General features: G+C 42.6%; 1 pseudogene; it reads right to left on the bottom strand.

Moving 5' to 3' along the window:
- Nucleotides 1–1,548: 1,548 nt before the first annotated feature.
- LOC109875485 (zinc finger protein 883-like) lies at nt 1,549–17,174 on the bottom strand (annotated as a pseudogene).
- Nucleotides 17,175–22,667: the final 5,493 nt, after the last annotated feature.

The raw sequence follows: 22,667 nt of genomic DNA, 5'->3' as shown, positions 1-22,667 counted from the left end.
AGCCCACCGCTTCCAGGGACCAACAAGCCTTCCACCCCTGTGTCTGCCCTAATGGCAGCCCCCAGAGGCTCCATATACAGAACGAAGAGGAGAGCCGAGAGTGGGCATCCCTGCCTGACCCCAGACGAGAGGTCAAAGCGTCACCTAAGTGACTATTTACACTAACTCGACACCCCGCTCCGACATATAAAGTACGGATCCATCCTATAAACTTCTCCCCAAATCCTAATCTACCTAACACCCTGAATAGAAAAGATCTATTCACGCGATCAAAAGCTTTCGCCTGATCTAGCGCTGCTACCATTAAAGGCAGCCCTCTATCTTCAACCCAAGCGATGGAATCCCTGATCAACTGTAGGTTCCATCTTATAGAGCGGCCCTCTACCCCGCACGTCTGATCCTCGTGGACGACGTAGGGAAGGGCTGTGCGCAACCGGTCTGCTAAAACCTTTGCAAGAATCTTGTAATCTACGCACAGCATGGTCAATGGCCGCCAGTTGCCAAGGTCAGTTGCTTCCCCCTTCTTATAAAGAAGTGACAGCACACCAACAGCCATTGATCCCCCCGGGACCCCCGTCTCAAGGATGGCCTGAAGTTGTTTCTTGCCAGGCTGATCACCGTGTAATGACACAGGGGACCTTCTTCTTTCCCTTCCGTCACCGTCTTCATAATCTCATTGTGTTTTTCTTCCAAATATAGGGTTACATCAAACCCCTTCTCCATTGGGTTCCCCTGAAGGCATAGAACATCTTTAACCTTCAATTTTAGGTGCCCCATTAGGATGTTCCTCCCGAAGGTTTCTCTCCCCCAAGGCTCCATCTCTTTTCCCCGCCAAGAAAAGCGCACCGTGTTGGCCAGTCCAATCCCCGGAACCGACGGTCCAGATGTACTTTGCGCCATCTCCTCACGGACGATGGCGCACCCGTCCCACCACCTCAAACTTATAAACAGGAAGCAAAAAAACCAAAAAGGTGGAGAAACTAAAGGTGTTGACTCTCCACATTAATCAAGACGACTGGTGCACTGGGCCTGACACTCTTAAATAGAACCTGGACCAGCTCAGGTGAAACACCTTCCCACTAACGAGATGGACAAGCCAGCACAGGTGTAACACAATACTGACTAACGAGGTGACACCAACCAGTGTGCCCAAGACACATTTCAGTTGAACAATTGACTAGAAAACAACTTCCATTTCACATAATCAACTACAATGCTTCCCCTTCTATAATATAAACATGATGTCTACTGGCTGTCAACAATTAAAACAAGAAAAAACACATATTTCTAAATAATAATATACAATTGTATATATTTTTTCTCCTTTTTCTTTCTATAGAATCCTAAAACTCACTAGCTTCTAGAACTCTCGTCCACTTGGTTCAAACAAAACAAAACTCAAATCAAATTATATTAGTCACATGCGCTGAATACAACAGGTAGAACTAACAGTGGAATGCTAACTTAAGAGCCCCTAACCAACAGTGCAATTAAAAAAAAAATACAGATAAGAATAAGAGATAAAACTCATCTCCAACACGGAAAAACGTGTCAAAATAAATTGTGATCCATCGTAACACACTGGCTAAATGCACAACACAAATATTTTGACTGCTCACCCTTGAGACAATCAGCAACCAAGTTGTCCTTACCACATGCTCTCGTACATATGGGTTGGCACATCTGAGAATGAATGCTGATATTCTAAAAGCAGGGAAACAATGTCAATATAATTGTACCCAAAAACTGTCAGTTGGTTACATAAATAATTATGATTACTAAATGTTACATGAAATGTAAATATGAAATATTTGGTTGCATGGTCTTATTTTTAATTACATTTTGCTAGGTGGGATAGCCCAATGTCAAAACACATTTTTAACGTGTCCAAATCAATAACCAAAACCTAAACATAAAATGTGCTATAAAACACAGTTTGTACACAGTTTAATCAATAACCAATATGCAGAAACAGTTTGTGATATATTAAAAACATAAACATAAAATGTACTGTATACACAAACATCGGACACAATAATCATATTACTTGTATTTTTTAAAACAAGCTCCTTATAAACTGCACAAGCACCAGAAACGTTGTTGTTTTGACAAGCAGCAATAAATCACTGATATCGATTAGGGGGTAAATCAGGTTGTACGTGCTGTTGAAACTAACACAACTAAACAAAACACATGGAAATGGGAGATATCTTTTACCTCACTGGTTACAGGACAACCCGCAGAAGACAGTCAGCTACATTTTGGAGTGATGCATTTAAATGTAGGGGTCGCTAAACAAAGGAACACAACACTTATTTGTCATAACTCATCGCTAAAATCATTTGTGCGAGAGGAGGGAGATGAGGTTGCACGTCCTGTTAAAACTAACAGCTCAAAAACCACACGGAATCTGGGAATAATGTGTACATCCCTGATTAGAGTACAATTTGTAGAAAACAGCTAGCTACATTTTGAAGTGTTGCATTTTGATTCAAGTGGGTCACCAACGTGGTAAGTGTAACTTTTTTTGAGAGTCAATTTTTGTTACATCACATAAATAGTACTCTTTCAATTCAGAGCCTGGATTTCCCCCCTGAGGCTAATATCTAGATCATGTTGAAATCAATAGAACAAGGGGCAAACGATTAGAGTTCTACATTGTGACATTATTAAAATACTCCTACCACAATGTTAAAACATTCTACATTGAGACATTATTTCATTGATACCATGAAACAACTCCTTCATGTATGTATTTTCTGATGTTTGATCATAGGTATTTTATCATATTATCTCTGGTCACACTGCTCACAGCTGAGATTTCTCTCCTGTGTGTGTTATATTGTGTGTAGTCCACTTGCTAGACGTAGTAAAACTCTTCCAGCATTTAGCACAGCTATAAGATTCCTCTCCTGTGTGTGTTTTCTCTGATGTGATATCAGGCTGGTTGACTGAGTAAATCTCTTTCCACATTGAGCACAGCTATAAGATTTATCTCCTGTGTGTGTTCTCTGGTGTTTAGCCAGACGGACAGACTCAGTAAATCTCTTCCCACATTCATAACAGCTATAAGGCTTCTCTCCTGTGTGTGTTCTCTGATGTTTAGTCAGACTGCTAGACTCAGTAAAGCTCTTCCTACATTGAGCACAGCTATATGATTTCTCTCCTGTGTGTGTTCTCCGGTGTCTAGTCAGACTGTTAGATGCAACAAATCTCTTCCCACATTCATCACAGCTATAAGATTTCTCTCCTGTGTGTGTTCTCTGGTGTGATATCAGGCCAGTTGACTGAGTAAAACTCTTCCCACATTCATTACAGCTAAAAGGCTTCTCTCCTGTGTGTGTTCTCCGGTGTCTAGTCAGACTGTTAGATGCAACAAATCTCTTCCCACATTCATCACAGCTATAAGGTTTCTCTCCTGTGTGTGTTCTCTGGTGTGATAGCAGGCCAGTTGACTGAGTAAAACTCTTCCCACATTCATTACAGCTAAAAGGCTTCTCTCCTGTGTGTGTTCTCTGGTGGTTAGTCAGACAACCAGACTCAGCAAATCTCTTCCCACATTTATCACAGCTATAAGGCTTCTCTCCTGTGTGTGTTCTCCGATGTTTAGTCAGACTGCTAGACTCAGTAAAGCTCTTCCTACATTGAGCACAGCTATATGGTTTCTCTCCTGTGTGTGTTCTCCGGTGTTTAGTCAGACTGTTAGATGTAACAAATCTCTTCCCACATTCATCACAGCTATAAGGTTTCTCTCCTGTGTGTGTTCTCTGGTGTGATATCAGGCCAGTTGACCGAGTAAAACTTTTCCCACATTCATCACAGTTAAACGGTTTCTCTCCTGTGTGTGTTCTCTGGTGTGACATCAGGCTGGATGATTGAGTAAAACTCTTCCCACATTGAGTACAGCTAAAAGGTTTCTCTCCTGTGTGGATTCTCTGATGCATTTTAATGCCCGCTGATGAGGTGAATCTCTTCCCACAGTCAGAGCAGCAGTGAGTTCTCTTCCCTGTGGGTCTCTGCTGGTGTTTCTTGAGGTGTTCTAATGTGGAGAGACTCTTCTCTGCCTCATCAGCATCATGAGGTTGTTGAGGCTCCAAAGAAGATCCACGATAGTCACGTCTCTCTCCTGTGTGAACAACAAATTCAGACAGATGGTTAAAGGCCCATAGTAGTAACATTGATGATTGAGTTATTCAAATTATTAAGGTTAATTATGAATTTGGGTTAAGGTTAAATATTAATGAGGGTTTGTACACTAAGTACTTGCCAAATTGGCACAAAACTTCACCTTACAATAACATAGACCCACTGTAGGACCCATAACTTCACCTTACAATAACATAGACCTACTGTAGGACCCATAACTTACCCTAACAACAACATAGACCTACTGTAGGACCCATAACAACATAGACCTACTGTAGGACCCCTAACAACAACATACACCTATGGTAGGATCCCTAACTTCACCTAACAACAACATAGACCTACTGTAGGACCCCTAACCTAACAACATAGACCTACTAGGCATATAGAAGTAGGAGTAGTCTACCTGGCCTGAGCGCAAATATAGGCCTATAAATGTGCCTATTTGGGGATGTCTGATAGTATTTCTGATTGTCTTAACGCACCACCACTAATGAGCTGAGGAGCTTCTCAAAGCTAATTTATTTTCACCCCAAACAGCAAATAAACAAAGTCTAATCAAAATCAATTGCAAATGAGAATAGATCTATAAAGTATTTGAAAAATATTTCCAGCTCTCGCCCTTTCGATAACCACTCGGCACGAAAGGGAAAAATGTAATGCGCTGATCCAGTGGAAAATACCTGATTACTTCTTATCCCTTACACAAATAGCCGACAACTGTGTCTGTCCCAAAACTCACTGGCGCGGGAACCTGAGGGCCCAGAATATTTTATACAATGTTTCAAGTTCGTTATAGACAGGCCATGTGATTTATAGGATATTTATTTGCAATATTTTTATTTATAGGCTTTATGTAGGGAATTTTTTACATAGTTGTCAATGGCAATAAAAGTTACTTTTAGATTTCATTCGAATTTAGATCGAATGTAGATTAATCACAGACAATGATTTTGAGATACTATTATCAATTAAATTAAACTGTTCCATGAAAATGTGCATATGACAACCATAACTGGCAAGCAGATAGATGGAAAAGGTAAGATAATTTGCACTCCAAATGCAGGTTGCAGACTGCTTGTGTAGCCTATTACCAGCAACGTCAGAATTTACGAAGGCCAGCAGGAGAAGGTGGTTCAGGAAGAGTTTCTCTCTTTTCTGGTTGGGCTATATTGACGAAATGGCATGAAAATAAATTGGCTGAATATTATACAATGACTTATCAACAGCTCTAACAATTTGACCCCCACAGGAAATCTTCACTGGCAATTCTATAATATACTATATAGCCTAGAAACCTGGTTAAACTATAATTTTGACATCATGGATGAATTCTAGAATATACTAATATCCTAGAAACCTGGTTAAACTATCAGTATGACCTCATGGATGAATTCTAGAATATACTATATAGCCAAGAAACCTGGTTAAACTATCATTATGACCTCATGCATGGCCAGTTGTTGTATTCATAGTGCAGTGAATTCAGGAGGTAGCCCTGAGCTGAACTCAAACTTGGGTCACGCCAACACCTTATAACTGTTACGCCAAGATTTCTTAACTTCTTGACGAGGTCGCTAGGTGTGAGGTTGCTACAATAGCTCTCTCTATGAATGTGAGAATGGTCACACTTCTCCTTCCCCCATCCCTCACATGTTGACCAAAACAAGCCTCTGGGCTGCTGTTTAAAAAACACACAACCCAGCAATCTGCAGTTAAAACAATAACAAATCTGTCATTCCACCATTATTTTGCTAATAAGATGATGATGGGGTTGGAGAAATGTAACTACTTTCAAAATTCATAGACAGACATATGGATGTAAGGACTGACCATCCATGATATCAACATTATAGTTTTAACCATGTTGAGGCTATACAGTGATGATGCACATCGTTTCTAAACATTAGGGTTAAAAAAAAGTTTTTCTGGGTTCTGATGGAGTACAGCAGTTGAAATAAGCTCATGAGGCATGTGTTATATTCTTCAATAGAAATAAATATTTAAAACGTCACAATATGGATGTAGCAATTGCAGATTTCCGCTTTAACATCAAACATCAGTTCAACAACTGCAGAGTTTGTGCCTCTGTTTTTAAGACAATACTTACTAGTGTTAATCACGGAACGGTTTCTCAAAACCGTCTTATGGCTAAATTCATCCTTAGAACCATTGGATGCCTTAAGATACGTTTGGGAAACCGGGCCCAGATATCCAGGTTCCTCCTCTTCTCCCTCCTCCTCCTTTTTCGATGTAACAGTCATCTCTCCCTCCTCTTTCACTCCATAAACTGCATCATCCTCTCCTTTAACTGTAACGTCCTCCTCCTCTTTCACTCTGAACGCGTCTTCCTCTTCTTTCACAGTAACAGCCTCACCCTCTACTTCTTGTTTTACTGTGATATCCACCTCTTCTTTAGTAGGGGAGTAGTTTAGTGACCGCATGGTCGGGGATGTTAGCTAGGCTAATGCTAACTTAACCAGCCCGCTAGCTGACTAATATCAACACCGTAAATATGAAATTAAATCGGATAACTAACTAGACGGCAGAAGAGGGTTTAAAACAGTGGCTAATAAACACTAAAGCGTCTAAAGAGCTTATTGGTTCTGCTTTTTTTGTCTAGCAAGCTATCGAGGTGTCTGACTAACTGTTGCCGCTGATGAAAGAAGCGTTCCGTCCACTAGATTATACGTCACAATAACAGCATAACCTTAAATTCCCAGACCGCCATCTGCTGACTGGAGTGGGTAACGCAGTTGAGTAAAATGTATATTTTATCTTCAAACAACAAGTTAAAGTGTAGGAAGCATTAGTTTTTACTCACAAGTGTAAAGACTTAGTAAGCTAGTTGTAGTCACTTTATCGTTACCTATAAGGACAAACAGTTATGTTTTTGCGTAATTACATATTTATGAACTTATTTCAGGAAGTCTTCTAAACTACCCACAATGCACGATTGACAAGGTCATATGGATGATCTACTCTGTGCTACTGAGTTTGTATGCCAGTGTAACGGTGTAGTGAAGCTACATGTTTGAAATATATTTAACCTTTATTTAACTAGGCAAGTTAGTTCAGAACAAATTCTTATTTACATTGATGTCCTACCCCGGCCAAACCCTAACACAGACAGTACTGGGCCAATTGTGCTCTGTCCTATGGGACTCCCAATCATGGCCTGTTATGATACAGCCTGGATTTGAACCAGGGTCTGTAGTGACACCTCTTGCACTGAGATGCCGAACCTTAGACCGCTGCGCTGCTCGTGTGTTAACATTACACTCGTTGTAAATACACTCAGTGATAAAGGTATGGGATTCTGGGTAATCCACAGCAGATTTTTGGAGAATTTGAAAATTGAGTGGTCCTGGGATAGAAATGTATAAAGTTGACATTACATCATAAAATCCACGTTTTAAATCATACATTAGCAATTTATGTTTTAGTAACTACTGTTGTTGGTTTGGTGTCAAGTAAGCCTCTCTTTATATGTTATTTGCCAAATCTCAGATTTCCATGTGGGTTTTATGCTAAAGATCCCTCTTTCAAATTGGTATCTAACTGGAAAATGGATCTTCTTTAGGAGTGCTATTTTTACCCTGTCGACCACTGATCATTCATCCACACTGTGTGTCCCGTCAATGCTGGTAATTTATGACAAATGTATAAAGTATATGTTTTATCTCCCTCACCAACTTTAAACATCTGCTATCTGAGCAGCTAACCGATCGCTGCAGCTGTACATAGTCCATCGGTAAATAGCCCACCCAGTTTAACTACCTCATCCCCATACTGTTTTTATTTATTTACTTTTCTGCTCTTTTGCACACCAGTATCTCTACCTGCACATGACCATCTGATCATTTATCACTCCAGTGTTAATCTGCTAAATTGTAATTATTCGCCTACCTCCTCATGCCCTTTGCACACAATGTATATAGACTCTTTCTTTTTTTTCTACTGTGTTATTGACTTGTTTATCGTTTACTCCTTGTGTAACTGTGTTGTTGTCTGTTCACACTGCTATGCTTTATCTTGGCCAGGTCGCAGTTGTAAATGAGAACTTGTTCTCAACTAGCCTACCTGGTTAAATAAAGGTGAAATAAATAAATAAAACATGAACACCAGCCAGTTTACAGCCCGGTTTTGTTAGTTTAGGTGTATTATACTTCTTCGGACATTGGGTAATTTTTCAGGTTAATTTGATATATTTTGATACTAAAATGGATGACAGTTGATTCTGATGTAGTGAATATGAGACACATGGAAACAATTGATTCATTTAATATAGTAAATTATGAATTAGTAGGAATTGTTAAATCCACTATACGATCACAATAACTTTGATTGACATTTCAACTGTTTTTTTGTTAGTATATTATAGGGCAGATTTATGTAGAATTGCTGTGGGAGTGCTATTTATATCCCGTCACTACTGATCATCCATCCATACTGTGTGTGTCCCATCATTGCAGCTTTGGAAATAAATTAACTATCCATCCATTGCTCCTTCCTGTGTTGACTCACTGACTTGAGAGACGGGACCAGGAAGGTCACACTAGGTCGATATCTAGCTCAAGCTTGCAAAAGTTTTTATTTTTTATTATTTTTTATTTTATTGAATATTATTAACATACAATATACTTGCAGTGAAGCCACTCAACAACTACATCACACCAGTCACCCAACAGACTCCCATTCAGAGCAACACACAGAAGCATCCAGGGTCAATGCCCTGCTCACCGATCTACCACCAGGCCAAAAAACGTGAACCCGAACCCTCCAAGATCCCCCCACAGTTCCCCAATAGCTGTCCCTCAACCATTCGAGACCCCTCCCACTGTCCCCCCCAGGAAGAAAAAACAATGAATTCCATTCCCCAACCCCAAGAACCCCCCAATGTACCAACAACCAAGAGAATGAACGAAAGAGAAAAAAGGAAAAGACAGAAGAAAACAGCAAACAACATAATACATTTAAAACAAAGGACATCAAGGAACTAAAATCATAACAGCAATGCCAACTGTATATGTTTGTGTGCATGTCTGGCACTATTACATGTATGTGTGTGTTCTTGAATATGTTTATTTGAGTGAGTGAGTGAGTGAGTGAGTGTGTGTATATGCATGTGTACCAACACCTGCATGGCACCAGCCTCAGGCAAACCGGCATTAGTTGTAAAAACACTGCCACTTAGTGTCATTCAAATTTACTTTTTATTATGTTTTATTTGGACTTTTATCTGTTGACCATCATTCTATCTCCTATCATCTATCTATCATGAGGTAGTCACCTGGAATGCATTTCAATTTACAGGTGTGCCTTGTTAAATGTTAATTTGCGGAATTTCTTTCTTTCTTAATGCATTTGAGCCAATCAGTTGTGTTGTGACATGGTAGGTGTGGTATACAGAAGATAGCCATATTTGCTGAAAGACCAAGTCTATATTATGGCAAGAACAGCTCAAATAAGCAAAAAGAAATGACAGTCCATCATTACTTTAACACATGAAGGTCAGTCAATGCGGAAACTTTCAAGAACTTTGAAAGATTCTTCAAGTGCAGTCGCAAATGATGAAGCTGGCTCTCATGAGGATTGCCACAGGAAAGGAAGACCCAGAGTTACCTCTGCTGCAGAAAAAAAAGTTAATTAGAGTAAACTGTGAAGACAACACAACTATGCCTATGAGATGGTTTGTGATGAATCGGAATGGAAGGAAATGCGGGCAACAAGTGCTCAGCATATGTGGGAACTTCTTCAAGACTGTTGGAAAAGCATTCCAGGTGAAGCTGGTTGAGCGAATGCAAAGAGTATGCAAAGATGTCATCAAGGCAAAGGGTGGCTACTTTGAAGAATTTCAAATATAAAATATATTTTGATTTGTTTAACACTTTTTTGGTTACTACATGAATCCATATGAGTTATTTCATAGTTGTGTTGTCTTCACTATTATTCTACAAGGTAGACAATAGTTAAAATAAAGAAAAAACATTGAATTTGTAGGTGTGTCCAAACAATTGACTGTGTATGCATTGTGGAGGAGAACTGATCCTAGATCTGTACAAAGACATACCATCTATAGCAGGAACAACTGTCTGTGTTAGAGAGCATATAAAACGAACTGATCCGAGATCTGTGTGAAGGCATAACATCTACAGCAGGAACAACTGTCTATGTTAGAGAGCATATAAAACTAACTGATCCTAGATCTGTACAAATACATAACATCTACAGCAGGAACAACTGTCTGTGTTAAAAAGGCCCAGCTGGATTGAATTGAACTATTTAAAATGACGTATTTGAATGTCAAATGATTTGTTCTGTTTGTCAGTACAAGACAGGGTCTGCAGAGGCTTGGCCTATTAGTGGTAGATTTGGGGGAGAATTTGACATGTCAGTTGGAATAATGATAGATTTTGGAGGGACCCTTGTCACTACAGCCAATCAGTGAGCAGCTTCCCTTCCCCCACATCTCAGGCAGTTCTGTTACTCACAACACTTCCCCTGCTTTCATCAACAATGGAAAGCCCACTTAGCTAAAGCCTTGCCATTTTTTACAATTAGGAAATAATATGTAATGTTTTACTCGTACCTCAGCCAGCATTGTGAATGGTTTGGAAATAATATGTCATGTTTTACTCGTACCTCAGCCAGCATTGTGAATGGTTAGCAAAAAATATGTCATGCTTTACTCGTACCTCAGCCAGCATTGTGAATGGTGTCTGAGGCAGTGACATACTAGACCATGGCAGTAAATCTAATACTTAGGTGTTTTTAGTCATGCATGAAAGGTCTGGGGTGGTTCTGTGGTTAAGTTACTGACCTTGGAATACATTTCTGGCCATGCTGGCAGGGTCTGAATCAAACCCAATGTCCACCTGGCACACTGACAGGCTCTGAATCAAACCCAATGTCCCACTGGCACACTGGCAGGGTCTGAATCAAACCCAATGTCCACCTGGCACACTGACAGGGTCTGGATCAAACCCAATGTCCACCTGGCACACTGACAGGGTCTGGATCAAACCCAATGTCCACCTGCTACACACTGGGCTTAACTTTGCTGTCTCTTTCCATGAAACATGGACAACAAATTAAAGTGCTTGGGAACCTAACAAGTCTTCAGGCAAAGTTACCCATCAAACCACCTCTATTAGACGTCACCTCATCTCAGTGAGTTTAGGTTGGGGAAACCAAGGAGGAGGGGGCTTTGGACCTCATCTCAGTGAGTTTATGTTAGGGAAACCGTGGAGGAGAGGGCTTTGGACCTCATCTCAGTGAGTTTAGGTTGGGGAAACCAAGGAGGAGGGGGCTTTGGACCTCATCTCAGTGAGTTTAGGTTGTGGAAATATTGTCATTTTGAGCATTTATTTGCAGAAAATGACAACTGGCCAAAATAACAAAAAAGATGCAGTGTTGTCAGACCTCGAATAATGCAAAGAAAGTAAGTTCATTTGAATTTTTAAACAACACAATACTAATATTTTAACTTGGGAGTTTAGGTGAGTTTAGGTTGGGGAAACCAAGGAGTAGCGGGCTTTGGACCTCATCTCAGTGAGTTTAGCAGCTGTAACACAGTACCTGGTCTAGTTCATGGCATTGAGGAGGAGAGAGCAGCTGTAACACAGTACCTGGTCTAGTTCAAAGGGACAAGGGGGATAATAAAAGGGACCAAGAGTCTGTTGATTGGTCGGTCCTTGGGTTAATTTGTTTTGCAATATGTTCAAGTCAAATCAAGCTTTATTTATACACCACATTTCAGACATGGATGCAACACAATGGCTTCACAGGTAAAAACATTAAAAAATGAAAACAAACAACTATTTAGTACACAACAAACATAAGAGGATAAAAAAACAGAAGAATAACAACTGAAAGACTAATGAGCACCCTATGGAAATGCCATAGATTAAAATATCCAACCCAAAATATAGGCTTGTTTTATAGGAGGGGCTCTTAAAGACACAATGGGGGTGTCCATTGAAAGTTGACTAGTAACAACAACTGGGACATAAAAGACACCCACCATGACACTCACTAAATCTGCCCAAGAAGCGACAAACAAAAGAAAAACCCACACCAAACGTAAAGACAGGAAGCAAACCAAAAAGGTGGTTAAAATAATTTATTACAATCAATACCATTCATACTATTACAAAATCATAATTCTCATTCATTCTTAATTAATTCTAATGACAAAAACATCAAACAAAAACAAACCTCAGGGGAGCATCGTCCCTCCCCGTCATACCTAACCAATACCTATCCCTTTCCCTATCTCCCCTTCCCTAATCTATCCCCTTACCAAACTCACTCTAACACTCCCAGCCCTAAACCCCCTTTCCACCTCTCCCGTGCCGCATGCTTCCCCCACTTCCTCTCCTCCCTCTTCATCTTCCCCCTCAAATCACCTTCCACCCTTCTCACTATCCCTTCCACCCCCCAATCTCTCCCTGTCTTGACTAAATTCTGCCTGGCTTCCCACAGTCCCTTTTTAAAGAGACTCATGAGAAGCCAGAGCAGAAACCTGTCCCTATCCGTTCCCTTTGCTCTCCCTACGCCTCTCTCTAGCCTAGCCCATGTCAAAACAAAATCACTCCTAACCACACCTAGCATCACCCGTGCCCTAGCCCAGACTAGTCCGGCAAAGGCACAGTCCCAGAAGGCATGGCGCACAGTCTCCTCCCTGCCACAAGAGGATCTTGGACAGGTGGAGGATTGCACCAAACTATACCGGTACAAGATGGCACGTACCGGCAAGCACTTATGGAGGCCCAACCAATTCAGGTCCTTGAGCCTGTTGTCCAGGCCCCGTGCCTGCACTCCCTCCCAGACCACTGACGAGATGCCCGCTACCGGCGCAGGACTCCCTGCCTGCCTGACCTCCTCGTACAGGTGCCTGTGGTCTAAACCTACTCGGGCAACTTCAACCTCGGGGTGCGCACGCAGCCACTTGGCCGCATGGCCAAAGTGCCACGGCAGCTGTTCCGCCCGAGGACCCGCGTTAGACCACACCATTACGCTTCTCGCCTTATACGAGAAGAACACCCGCAGGAGGTAACCGGACGGGTGTATAACCGGAGGAGCAAGCTCCGTCAACAAGAAAGAAACAAAAATGGCGTCCAGCTTGAGGGGGAAATGTGGTACCCCCCTACCTCCCTCCCCGATGGGACAGATCATGCGGGCCCTGGCGACCCACTCGCACCTGCCACTCCACATAAACTGAAACACAAGCCTCACTAGAGGCCTCCTCAGACAAGCCGGCAATGGGTAGATGTATGCCAAATACAAAAGAGACGGCAACACATCCACCTTTAGGACCAGGACTTTGCCCATAAAAGACAAATACCTAGCCTTCCACATTGCTAGCTTCCTCTGTAACACTGCGATATGCATGTTCCAATTTAGCGTCGCTGAGCCGGAGGTCTCAAAATGAACCCTGAGAATCCTCAGGGACCCTTCACAGAGAGATAACCCCCCCAGGCACATCCGTTCTACCGCGCCATCTTCCGAAAAACTTGACGGAAGACTTTGCATGGTTCAGAACTGCTCCCGACGCTCAGGTGAAATCCCCAAAGATGGCAAGGGACCTTGTCAGGCACGAGTCCTTGCACAACAGCAAGGAAGTGTCGTCGGCGTACTGCGTCATCTACAGAACGAAGAGGAGAGCCGAGAGTGGGCATCCCTGCCTGACCTCAGACGAGAGGTCAAAAACGTCACCTAAGTGACTATTTACACTAACTCGACACCCCGCTCCGACATATAAAGTACGGATCCATCCTATAAACTTCTCCCCAAATCCTAATCTACCTAACACCCTGAATAGAAAAGATCTATTCACGCGATCAAAAGCTTTCGCCTGATCTAGCGCTGCTACCATTAAAGGCAGCCCTCTATCTTCAACCCAAGCGATGGAATCCCTGATCAACTGTAGGTTCCATCTTATAGAGCGGCCCTCTACCCCGCACGTCTGATCCTCGTGGACGACGTAGGGAAGGGCTGTGCGCAACCGGTCTGCTAAAACCTTTGCAAGAATCTTGTAATCTACGCACAGCATGGTCAATGGCCGCCAGTTGCCAAGGTCAGTTGCTTCCCCCTTCTTATAAAGAAGTGACAGCACACCAACAGCCATTGATCCCCCCGGGACCCCCGTCTCAAGGATGGCCTTCAAGACTTCGAGAACCACTGGTCCAAGTATACCCCAAAACTTGAGGTAAAACTCAGCCGGCAGCCCATCCATCCCAGGCACCTTCCCTTTTCCCATCCTCCTAAGAGCGCTCTCAACCTCTTCTAGTGAGATCTGGGCCTCCATCACGTCTCTAATGTCCTCTGGCAACCGCCGGGACAAGTGTTCTAAAAACACGTTTCCCTGCTCTACATCTATTTCCCTTTCCTTAAATAAACCTTGGAAATGATCAGTTGTCACCCTGACCATTTCCTCTGGTTTACTTACTATACTACCATTTTCTTCCCTAACTCCATGCATTACCTTCCTACTCTGCCTGGCCCTAACCGACTTAAAGAACATAGCGGAACAAGTCTCATTATGTTCTAGAAAGCCACTATGCGCACGCTCCAGGAAAGCTTGAGCATTCTGCTCCTGCAGCTCCCTGAGCTGCGCCTTTAGGGCTGCGAATCTCTCCCAGTCAATTGACCCGCCGAGGTTGCCTGCCTCGTACTCGAGTTCAATTAACCTTTGGATACGATCCACCTCCCTCCTTTCCTCCCTTTTTTTCCCTTCTACAATATCCTATTATAAAAGCCCTAATCCTCACCGTAACTAAATCCCACCACTCTAACACCCCCTCGCACATGGACCGGAGGCCGTCAAGCCTCCGAAAGAAACAAAAAAATGCGTCAACGAAAGCCTGCTCCTCCAGTATATCCCGATCTAACTTCCAGTACCCCCTACCGAAGAGGCAGACTGGCGACCCCACCTGCAGGAACACCCCGTCGTGATCCGTGAAGAAAACAGGCAACAGCCGCCCAGACAACTGACCCAAAGACCTGGATACAAAAATGTAGTCGAGCCTCCGCGCAACCCCCCTGGAGTTGCGCCATGTAGGACCGACCATTGCCGGAGTAGTGTGCAGGCCACCATCAACCAGACCATGGCAAGCCATTAGCCCAGAGATGGCACCTGCACTGCTATCACCGCCTACCCCTAAATCTATATTAAAGTCTCCTCCTATCACCAAGTGCCTGTTTGTAACACACAGGGGCGCCAGACAGTCCACCATCTCCCTCCTGTCTGCCGCCACCTGTGGCCCATACACCCCAATTAACCTATATCTAGCTTCTCTAAACTTAACATCTATCCCCAAAACTCTACCCTGCATTATTACAAAAGTGTTCTCTATTTTAACCTCTCTATGCCCACACAAAATCCCTACTCCTGTTGAGTGCACCCCTCCTATGCCCCAAAAAGATTCCCCCTTATCCCACTCCCTCTTAAATCTACACACATCCCCACCATCCCTCAGGTGAACCTCCTGTAAAAAACAGAAATCAAACCCCACACCCTCTAAATAACAAAAAACCGCCCTCCTTTTAACATTATTCCTTAACCCCCTAACATTTAGACTAAAAAAAGAAACAGAACTATTCATTTAATTATTAACAACAAATAAAACCCCCAAAAACCAAAAAAACAAACAGGAGACTCACCCGATGCTCCCCTGGTCCATCTCCACCGGCAGGGACGTCCTCTCCTCTCCTGACGCCCCCCCGTCCTCCATCCCAACCCATGACCCAGGCAGTGTGTTGGGTCCTCCCTCCCCACCCACCATCCCCCCCTCCCTGTTTGCCTCGGGGCTGCATGTAGGGGACCCCATCTCCTCAAACAGGAGTTGGGATCCCTCTAGCAAACAGCCCACCGACCCCTCACTGGAGTCATCCACTAAAATGCAAGGGGCTGAGGCAAACCGGGAGGACAAATTACCCCCCCCCCCCCCCTCCCCCTCCACACACCCCTCCCTCTCACTTCCTGCCAAGCTCCCCCTCTTCATCCCTTTCTTCTTTGGTGAAGGAGGTAGCGGGGAGACACAACGTCCCATCCCCGCTAACTCCTCCACCAAATCCCTCATTTCGACCTCGAGGTCGAGGTTTACATCCCCCCCCTCCCACCCCAACTCCACTCCTCCCTCCTTCTCCGTCACTGTCCCCGTTCCTTCTTCTACTCCTTCTCGTACCACTGTCCCCTTCTCCCTCTTCTCAGCTCCTCCACGTTCTTCCACCTTCTTTTTAATCTCTCCTTCTTTTTCCTTCTTTCCATCTTCTCTCCTCTTTCTTTTCGCCTCTTCCTTCTTCCCTTCTTCGTCCTTCTCCTTCCTTTCCCCTGTGCCATCCGTACAATCCGCATGCGTCCTCTCTTTCCTCCCCCCATCCCCCGCTCCCCCCCCAGCTGCAGACGCGTATGACCTGTGACGAGCCGGGCAATCACGCCACAGGTGTACTTTCGAGCCACACCCGTGGCAAGCCTTGGGCTCGTCACACTCCTTGGCCTCGTGCTCTTCCGACCCACAAAAACGACATTTCTTGGCGCTGCACGAGGCCAGGATATGGCCGTAGGCCATACAACGCCTGCAGAACGGGGGCTAACGTGCATAGTAGAGTGTTCCCCTGTCAGCCCCCAGGGAGAACATCGCCGGAGGATGGAGGTAGCCATCCACACTCTTCGGGGACTCCCTGAGTAACGCCTGGAACCCTCTCCTCCCGTTCCAGAAACCCAGGGAGTCCCTGAGGTACCTCGCCGAGGAGACATTGTCCATGTACCTCCCCAGAAAGGCCCTCACCTCTTCATCTTTCACATGCGGATTGTACATGGTTACGGTGACCACCCTGAAGTTGTTCTTCGCCAGGCTGGTCACCGCATAATGGCACAGGGGTCCCGTTTTCTCCGCTTCCTTTGCCATCTTCAATACATCATCATGTTTCTCCTCTTTGTGAAACGTCACATCGAAAGCCTTCTCATTCGGGTTCCCTTGAAGGCAGAGTACTTCCTTCACCTCTATCCTGAGGCATCCCATCAATATAGTCCTTCCAAAAGTTTCCCTGCCCCAAGGTTCCATCTCCTTTTCAGTCCATGAAAATCTTACGGTATTTGCTATACCAATCCCCGGAACCGACCAGGTTTGCTTGTTTGTATTCATTTTTCTTAAAAAAAAAGCTCTCTTCAGAAAGAAGCTTCAACCTAAAATGAAAACATCTTAAACCAAAAAGGTGAAGCATCTAAAGGTGTCGTCTCTCTACATCTATCAAGATAACTGGAGCACTGGGCCAGACACTCTTAAATAGAACCTGGACCAGCTCATGTGAAACACCTTCCCACTAACGAGATGGATAAGCCAGCACAGGTGTAACACATACTGACTAACGAGGTGACACCAATCAGTGCGTCCTACCGAACTAGACGTGCAAACGAGCTAGACGTGCTAACGAGCTATACATGCTAAAGTCCAACCTCAAAACATAAATAGAAAAACCAAAGACTGTAACTCCTTCCCCTTAGGACAACAAATATATTTTATATTTATGACTCAATTTATTAGGATTGTTAATTAAATTGATTATAGACCAATTTATTATACTGAGTCCATGTGTATAAGCTGCAAGTATGTTGAAATTACTTTTCTTTTCAACTTTCAACTAAAACCAAACTTATATTGTACGTCAGGGTCACAGTTTAAACGTGTCCAAATCAATAGTCCAAATGCAGAAACAGTTTGTGATAAATTGAAAACCTAAACGTAAAATGTACTATCTACACAAACATCTGCCACAATAATCATATTACTTGTATTTTTTAAACAAGCTCCTTATAAACTGCACAAGTGTAACGGATGTGAAACGCTAGCTTAGTTAGCAGTGGTGCGCGCTAAATAGTGTTTCAATCGGTGACGTCACTTGCTCTGAGACCTTGAAGTAGTAGTTCCCCTTGCTCTGCAAGGGCCGCGGTTTTTGTGGAGCGATGGGTAACGATGCTTCGTGGGTGTCAGTTGTTGATGTGTGCAGAGGGTCCCTGGTTCGCGCCCAGGTATGGGCGAGGGGACGGTCTAAAGTTATACTGTTACACAAGCACCAGAAACACTGTTGTTTTGACAAGTAGCAATAAATCACTGATATCGATTAGGGGGGAAATCAGGTTGTACATGCTGTTGAAACTAACACAACTAAAAAAACACATGGAAATGGGAGATATCTTTCACCTCACTGGTTAGAGGACAACCTGCAGAAGACAGTCAGCTACATTTGGGAGTGATGTATTTCAATTTAGGGGTCGCTAAACAAAGGAACACAACACTTTGTCATCACTCATCGATATCATGTTGAAATTAATTGTGCCAAGAGGATGGAGATGAGGTTGCACGTCCTGTTAAAACTAACAGCTCAAAAACCACACGGAATCTGGGAGTAATGTGTACATCCCTGGTTAGAGGACAATTTGGAGAAAACAGCCAGATACAGATACATGTTGCATTTTGATTCAAGTGGGTCACCAACGTGGCAAGTGTAACACAGCTGTTTTTGTGTGAGTCACTTTTTGTTAAATCTCATAAATAGTACTCTTTCAATTCAGAGCCTGGATTTTTCCAGAGGCTAATATCCATATCATGCTGAAATCAATTGAATGGGGCAAACGTTTAGGATTCTACATTGTGAAATTCCATAAAATACTCCTTCTACAATGTTAAAACATTCTACATTGTGACATTATTTCATTGATATCACGAAACAACTCCTTCATGTATGTATTTTCTGATGTTTGATCAGATATCTTTTATCAGAGTATATCTTGTCACACTGAACACAGCTATATGGTTTCTCTCCTGTGTGTGTTCTCTGGTGTGATGTCAGGGAGCCAGATCGACCAAAACTCTTCCCACATTGACCACAGCTATAAGGTCTCTCTCCTGTGTGTATTCTCTGGTGTTGAGTCAGATGGCCAAATTGACCAAAACTCTTCCCACATTGACCACAGCTATAAGATTTCTCTCCTGTGTGTGTTCTCTGGTGTTATACCAGGATGGTTGACTGAGTAAAACTCTTCCCACATTGAACACAGCTATAAGGTTTCTCTCCTGTATGGATTCTCTGATGAATTTTAATGTCTGCTGAGGAGATGAATCTCTTCCCACAGTCAGAGCAGCAGTGAATTATCTTCCCTGTGGATCTCTGCAGGTGTTCTGATCTGGAGAGACTCTTCTCTGCCTCATCAGCATCATTAGGTTGTTGAGGCTCCCCAGAGGATCCACTATAGTCCCGCATCTCTCCTGTGTGAACAAGTCAGACAGATGATTAAAGGCCCACAACAGCGGTAATCCATTGTAAAAGGTGATGCCAACAGCATAGCCATGATGTTGTACAACAATTGATGTCTGTAATGAATGTTAAAATTATTTGACAATTGCCTTAAAATGAGCAAGAAGTCATATTTGGTGTTGTTTTCACATTAGTAGTAACATCTAAGATTGTAGACTAGAAATAAGTTATTCATGTTGTTGAAACTCTAAGCAGTGTGCCAGAAGACTTTTGGTCTCCAATACAGGCCCCTTTCAGTGTTTAATAAAATAGCGGCACGAGGGCAATTTGATTGCAGAAACTCCTCCATGCTAATGATGAAACCACTAGTTATGGATGTAGTATATCTGGTAATGATGAAACCACTAGTTATGGATGTAGTATATCTGGTAATGAGGAAACCACTAGTTATGGAGGTAGTATATCTGCCAGGAGCAAAAATGGTGAGCAAAGATTTTAGTTTTTCACAATGTATTCTGAATGTGAAAGGGGAAACTCAGGGGAGTAAACCTCCATTTCCAGGTTGCTTATGAGTGCATTTCACACTACTTTGGATTATCATTATAAGGATAGTTTGAATGTCCTGCTTAATATAATGTTTGTGTCATCATCGCAAATCAACCGCTTTGCATTTAAAAAACACTTCAACCAGTAAAAGGCTCTTTGTCTGTTTGGCCCATAACTTCACCTAACAACAAATATACCTATTCTGCCCTTGAGAGATAGCCAACAACTAAGTCTTCAATAAAACTCCCAAGGCTTGACTTTTCTTGAATGAATATATTGAAAACGTTTATGTTGTGAAACTGCAAAATACAGAAAAGAATATACCTTAGTATTCAATTCACACCGACATCCTGTAGCTGTACATTATACATTTGAAGTTGCATAAATACAAAGCACGTGCTAAGGTACCATGCATTTGGTATGATGCACTTTGGTTGTTGTTGCATGTTGTGATGTTTGTCATTTGACTGTCATTCAGAAAAATATTTCCTGGATCAGCTGATGATAGTTGAACATGTGACTATAACAAAACAACTACAGTATTAAGAATTGTGTAATTATTGAAGAACCTCGTTAATGACGGTATCCATTTGGGTGTTGTCAATAAAGTTACGATTATTATTATTATAAAAAATTTTTTTTCACCTTTATTTAACCAGGTAGGCCAGTTGAGAACAAGTTCTCATTTACAACTGTGAACAAACGTACAGTCAATAACATAATAGAAAAATCTATAAACAGTGTGTGCAAATGGAGTACAGAGGTAAGGCAATAAATAGGCCATAGTAGCGAAGTAATTACAATTTAACAAATTAACACTGGAGTGATAGATGTGCAAATGATATGCAAGTAGAAATACTGGTGTGCAAAAGGGCAAAAAAGAAAAAAAACATGGGATGAGGTAGGTAGATGGATGGACTATTTACAGATGGGCTGTGTACAGCTGCAGCGATCAGTAAGCTGCTCAGATAGCTGATGCTTAAAGTTAGTGAGGAAGATATAAGTCTCCAACTTCAGCAATTTTTGCAATTCGTTCCAGTCATTGGGAGCAGAGACCTGGAACGAAATGTGGCCAAAGTAGGTGTTGGATTTGGAGATGACCAATGAGATATACCTCCTGGAGCGCGTGCTATGGGTGGGTGATGCTATGGTGACCAGTGAGCTGAGTTAAGTCAGCCTAGCAAAGACTTACAGATAACCTGGAGACAGTGGGTTTGGAGACGAATATGTAGCGAAGGGCCAGCCGACGAGAGCATACAGGTCGCAGTGGTGGGTGGTATATGGGGCTTTGGTGACTAAACGGATGGCACTGTGATAGACTGCATCCAGTTTGCTGTGTAGAGTGTTGGAGGCTATTTTGAAAATGACATTACCGAAGTCAAGGATTGGTAGGATAGTCAGTTTTACGAAGGAATTATAGAAAGCTACGCCAGATATAACAGAAATACTCATCATAAACTTTGACTAAAGATACATGTTCTACATATAATTAAAGATACACTGGTACTTAATGCAACCGCTGTCAGATGTTGTTTAAACGTTACGAAAAAAGCCTACCATGCAATAATCTGAGACAGCGCTCAGACGTAAATATATTTCTCCGCCATGTTGGAGTCAACAGAAATACGAAATTACATCATAAATATTCCCTTACCTTTGATGATCTTTCATCAGAATGCAGTGCAAGGAGTCCTAGGTCCACAATAAATTGTTGTTTTGTTCCATAATGTCCAATACTAGTGTCCAATTAGCTGCATTTGCTAGCACTTTCAGCTCACGTGCCCAAAAGCTGCCGCTGGTCCAGGAGAACTCAGACGAAAACTTCAAAAATATATATTCCAGGTCAAACTAAGTAGAGAATCAATCTTCAGGATGTTATTTTCATACATATCCAATAATGTTCCAACCGGAGCATACGTTTTCATCTGCAGCCAAATGGAATGATGGTGACATCCACAGACAAATGCGCCACAGGGAAATTGCATTCTGCCAAGACAGTGACTATTTCCCCTCCCATTCAGGTCAAAGTTCACACCAGAAGCTCCATTCCACATTCTACTGAATGAGGACATCTAGTGGAAGGCGTAGGAAGTGCTACCAGATCCATATCTTATTTGGAAGTGAATAGGCGATGACTTGAAATTAAACACGCATTTCACTTCCTGTTTGGAGGATTGCCTGCCCTATGAGTTCTGTTATACTCAGACATAATTCAAACAGTTTTAGAAACTTCAGAGTGTTTTCTATCCAATAGTAATAATAATATGCATATATTAGCAATCTAGGACAGAGTAGGATGCAGTTCACTATTGGCACGCAATTCATCCAAAGTGAAAATACTGCCCCCTATCCCCAACAAGTTTTAACCCAGGTGTTCATACTGAACCTAATCAGGATTAACCCAGGTCTTCATACTGAACCTAATCAGGATTAACCCAGGTCTTCATACTGAACCTAATCAGGATTAACCCAGGTGTTATCATTTAGGCTTACTTACCTGACTCCAGTCTCCGACTAACTAAGACAAATTTAAGCCACGTTCAGGAAAGCTACTTAAATGTCCTAGTTTAACTAGTCCTGGCTTAATCTAAGCCCTACAGGGTCTGAATCAAACCTAATGTCCAATGTGATTGATCTGTTTGATCCAATTGTTTGTTTCAGTTTTCGAATCCTTTAACGAATTGTTGATTTCAGAACTTCAGAAGTGATACATA

The sequence above is a fragment of the Oncorhynchus kisutch genome, linkage group LG20 (assembly GCF_002021735.2).
Source record: "Oncorhynchus kisutch isolate 150728-3 linkage group LG20, Okis_V2, whole genome shotgun sequence".
NCBI classification, from domain to species: domain Eukaryota; kingdom Metazoa; phylum Chordata; class Actinopteri; order Salmoniformes; family Salmonidae; genus Oncorhynchus; species Oncorhynchus kisutch.
This window is presented reverse-complemented; position numbering and strand designations above follow the sequence as displayed.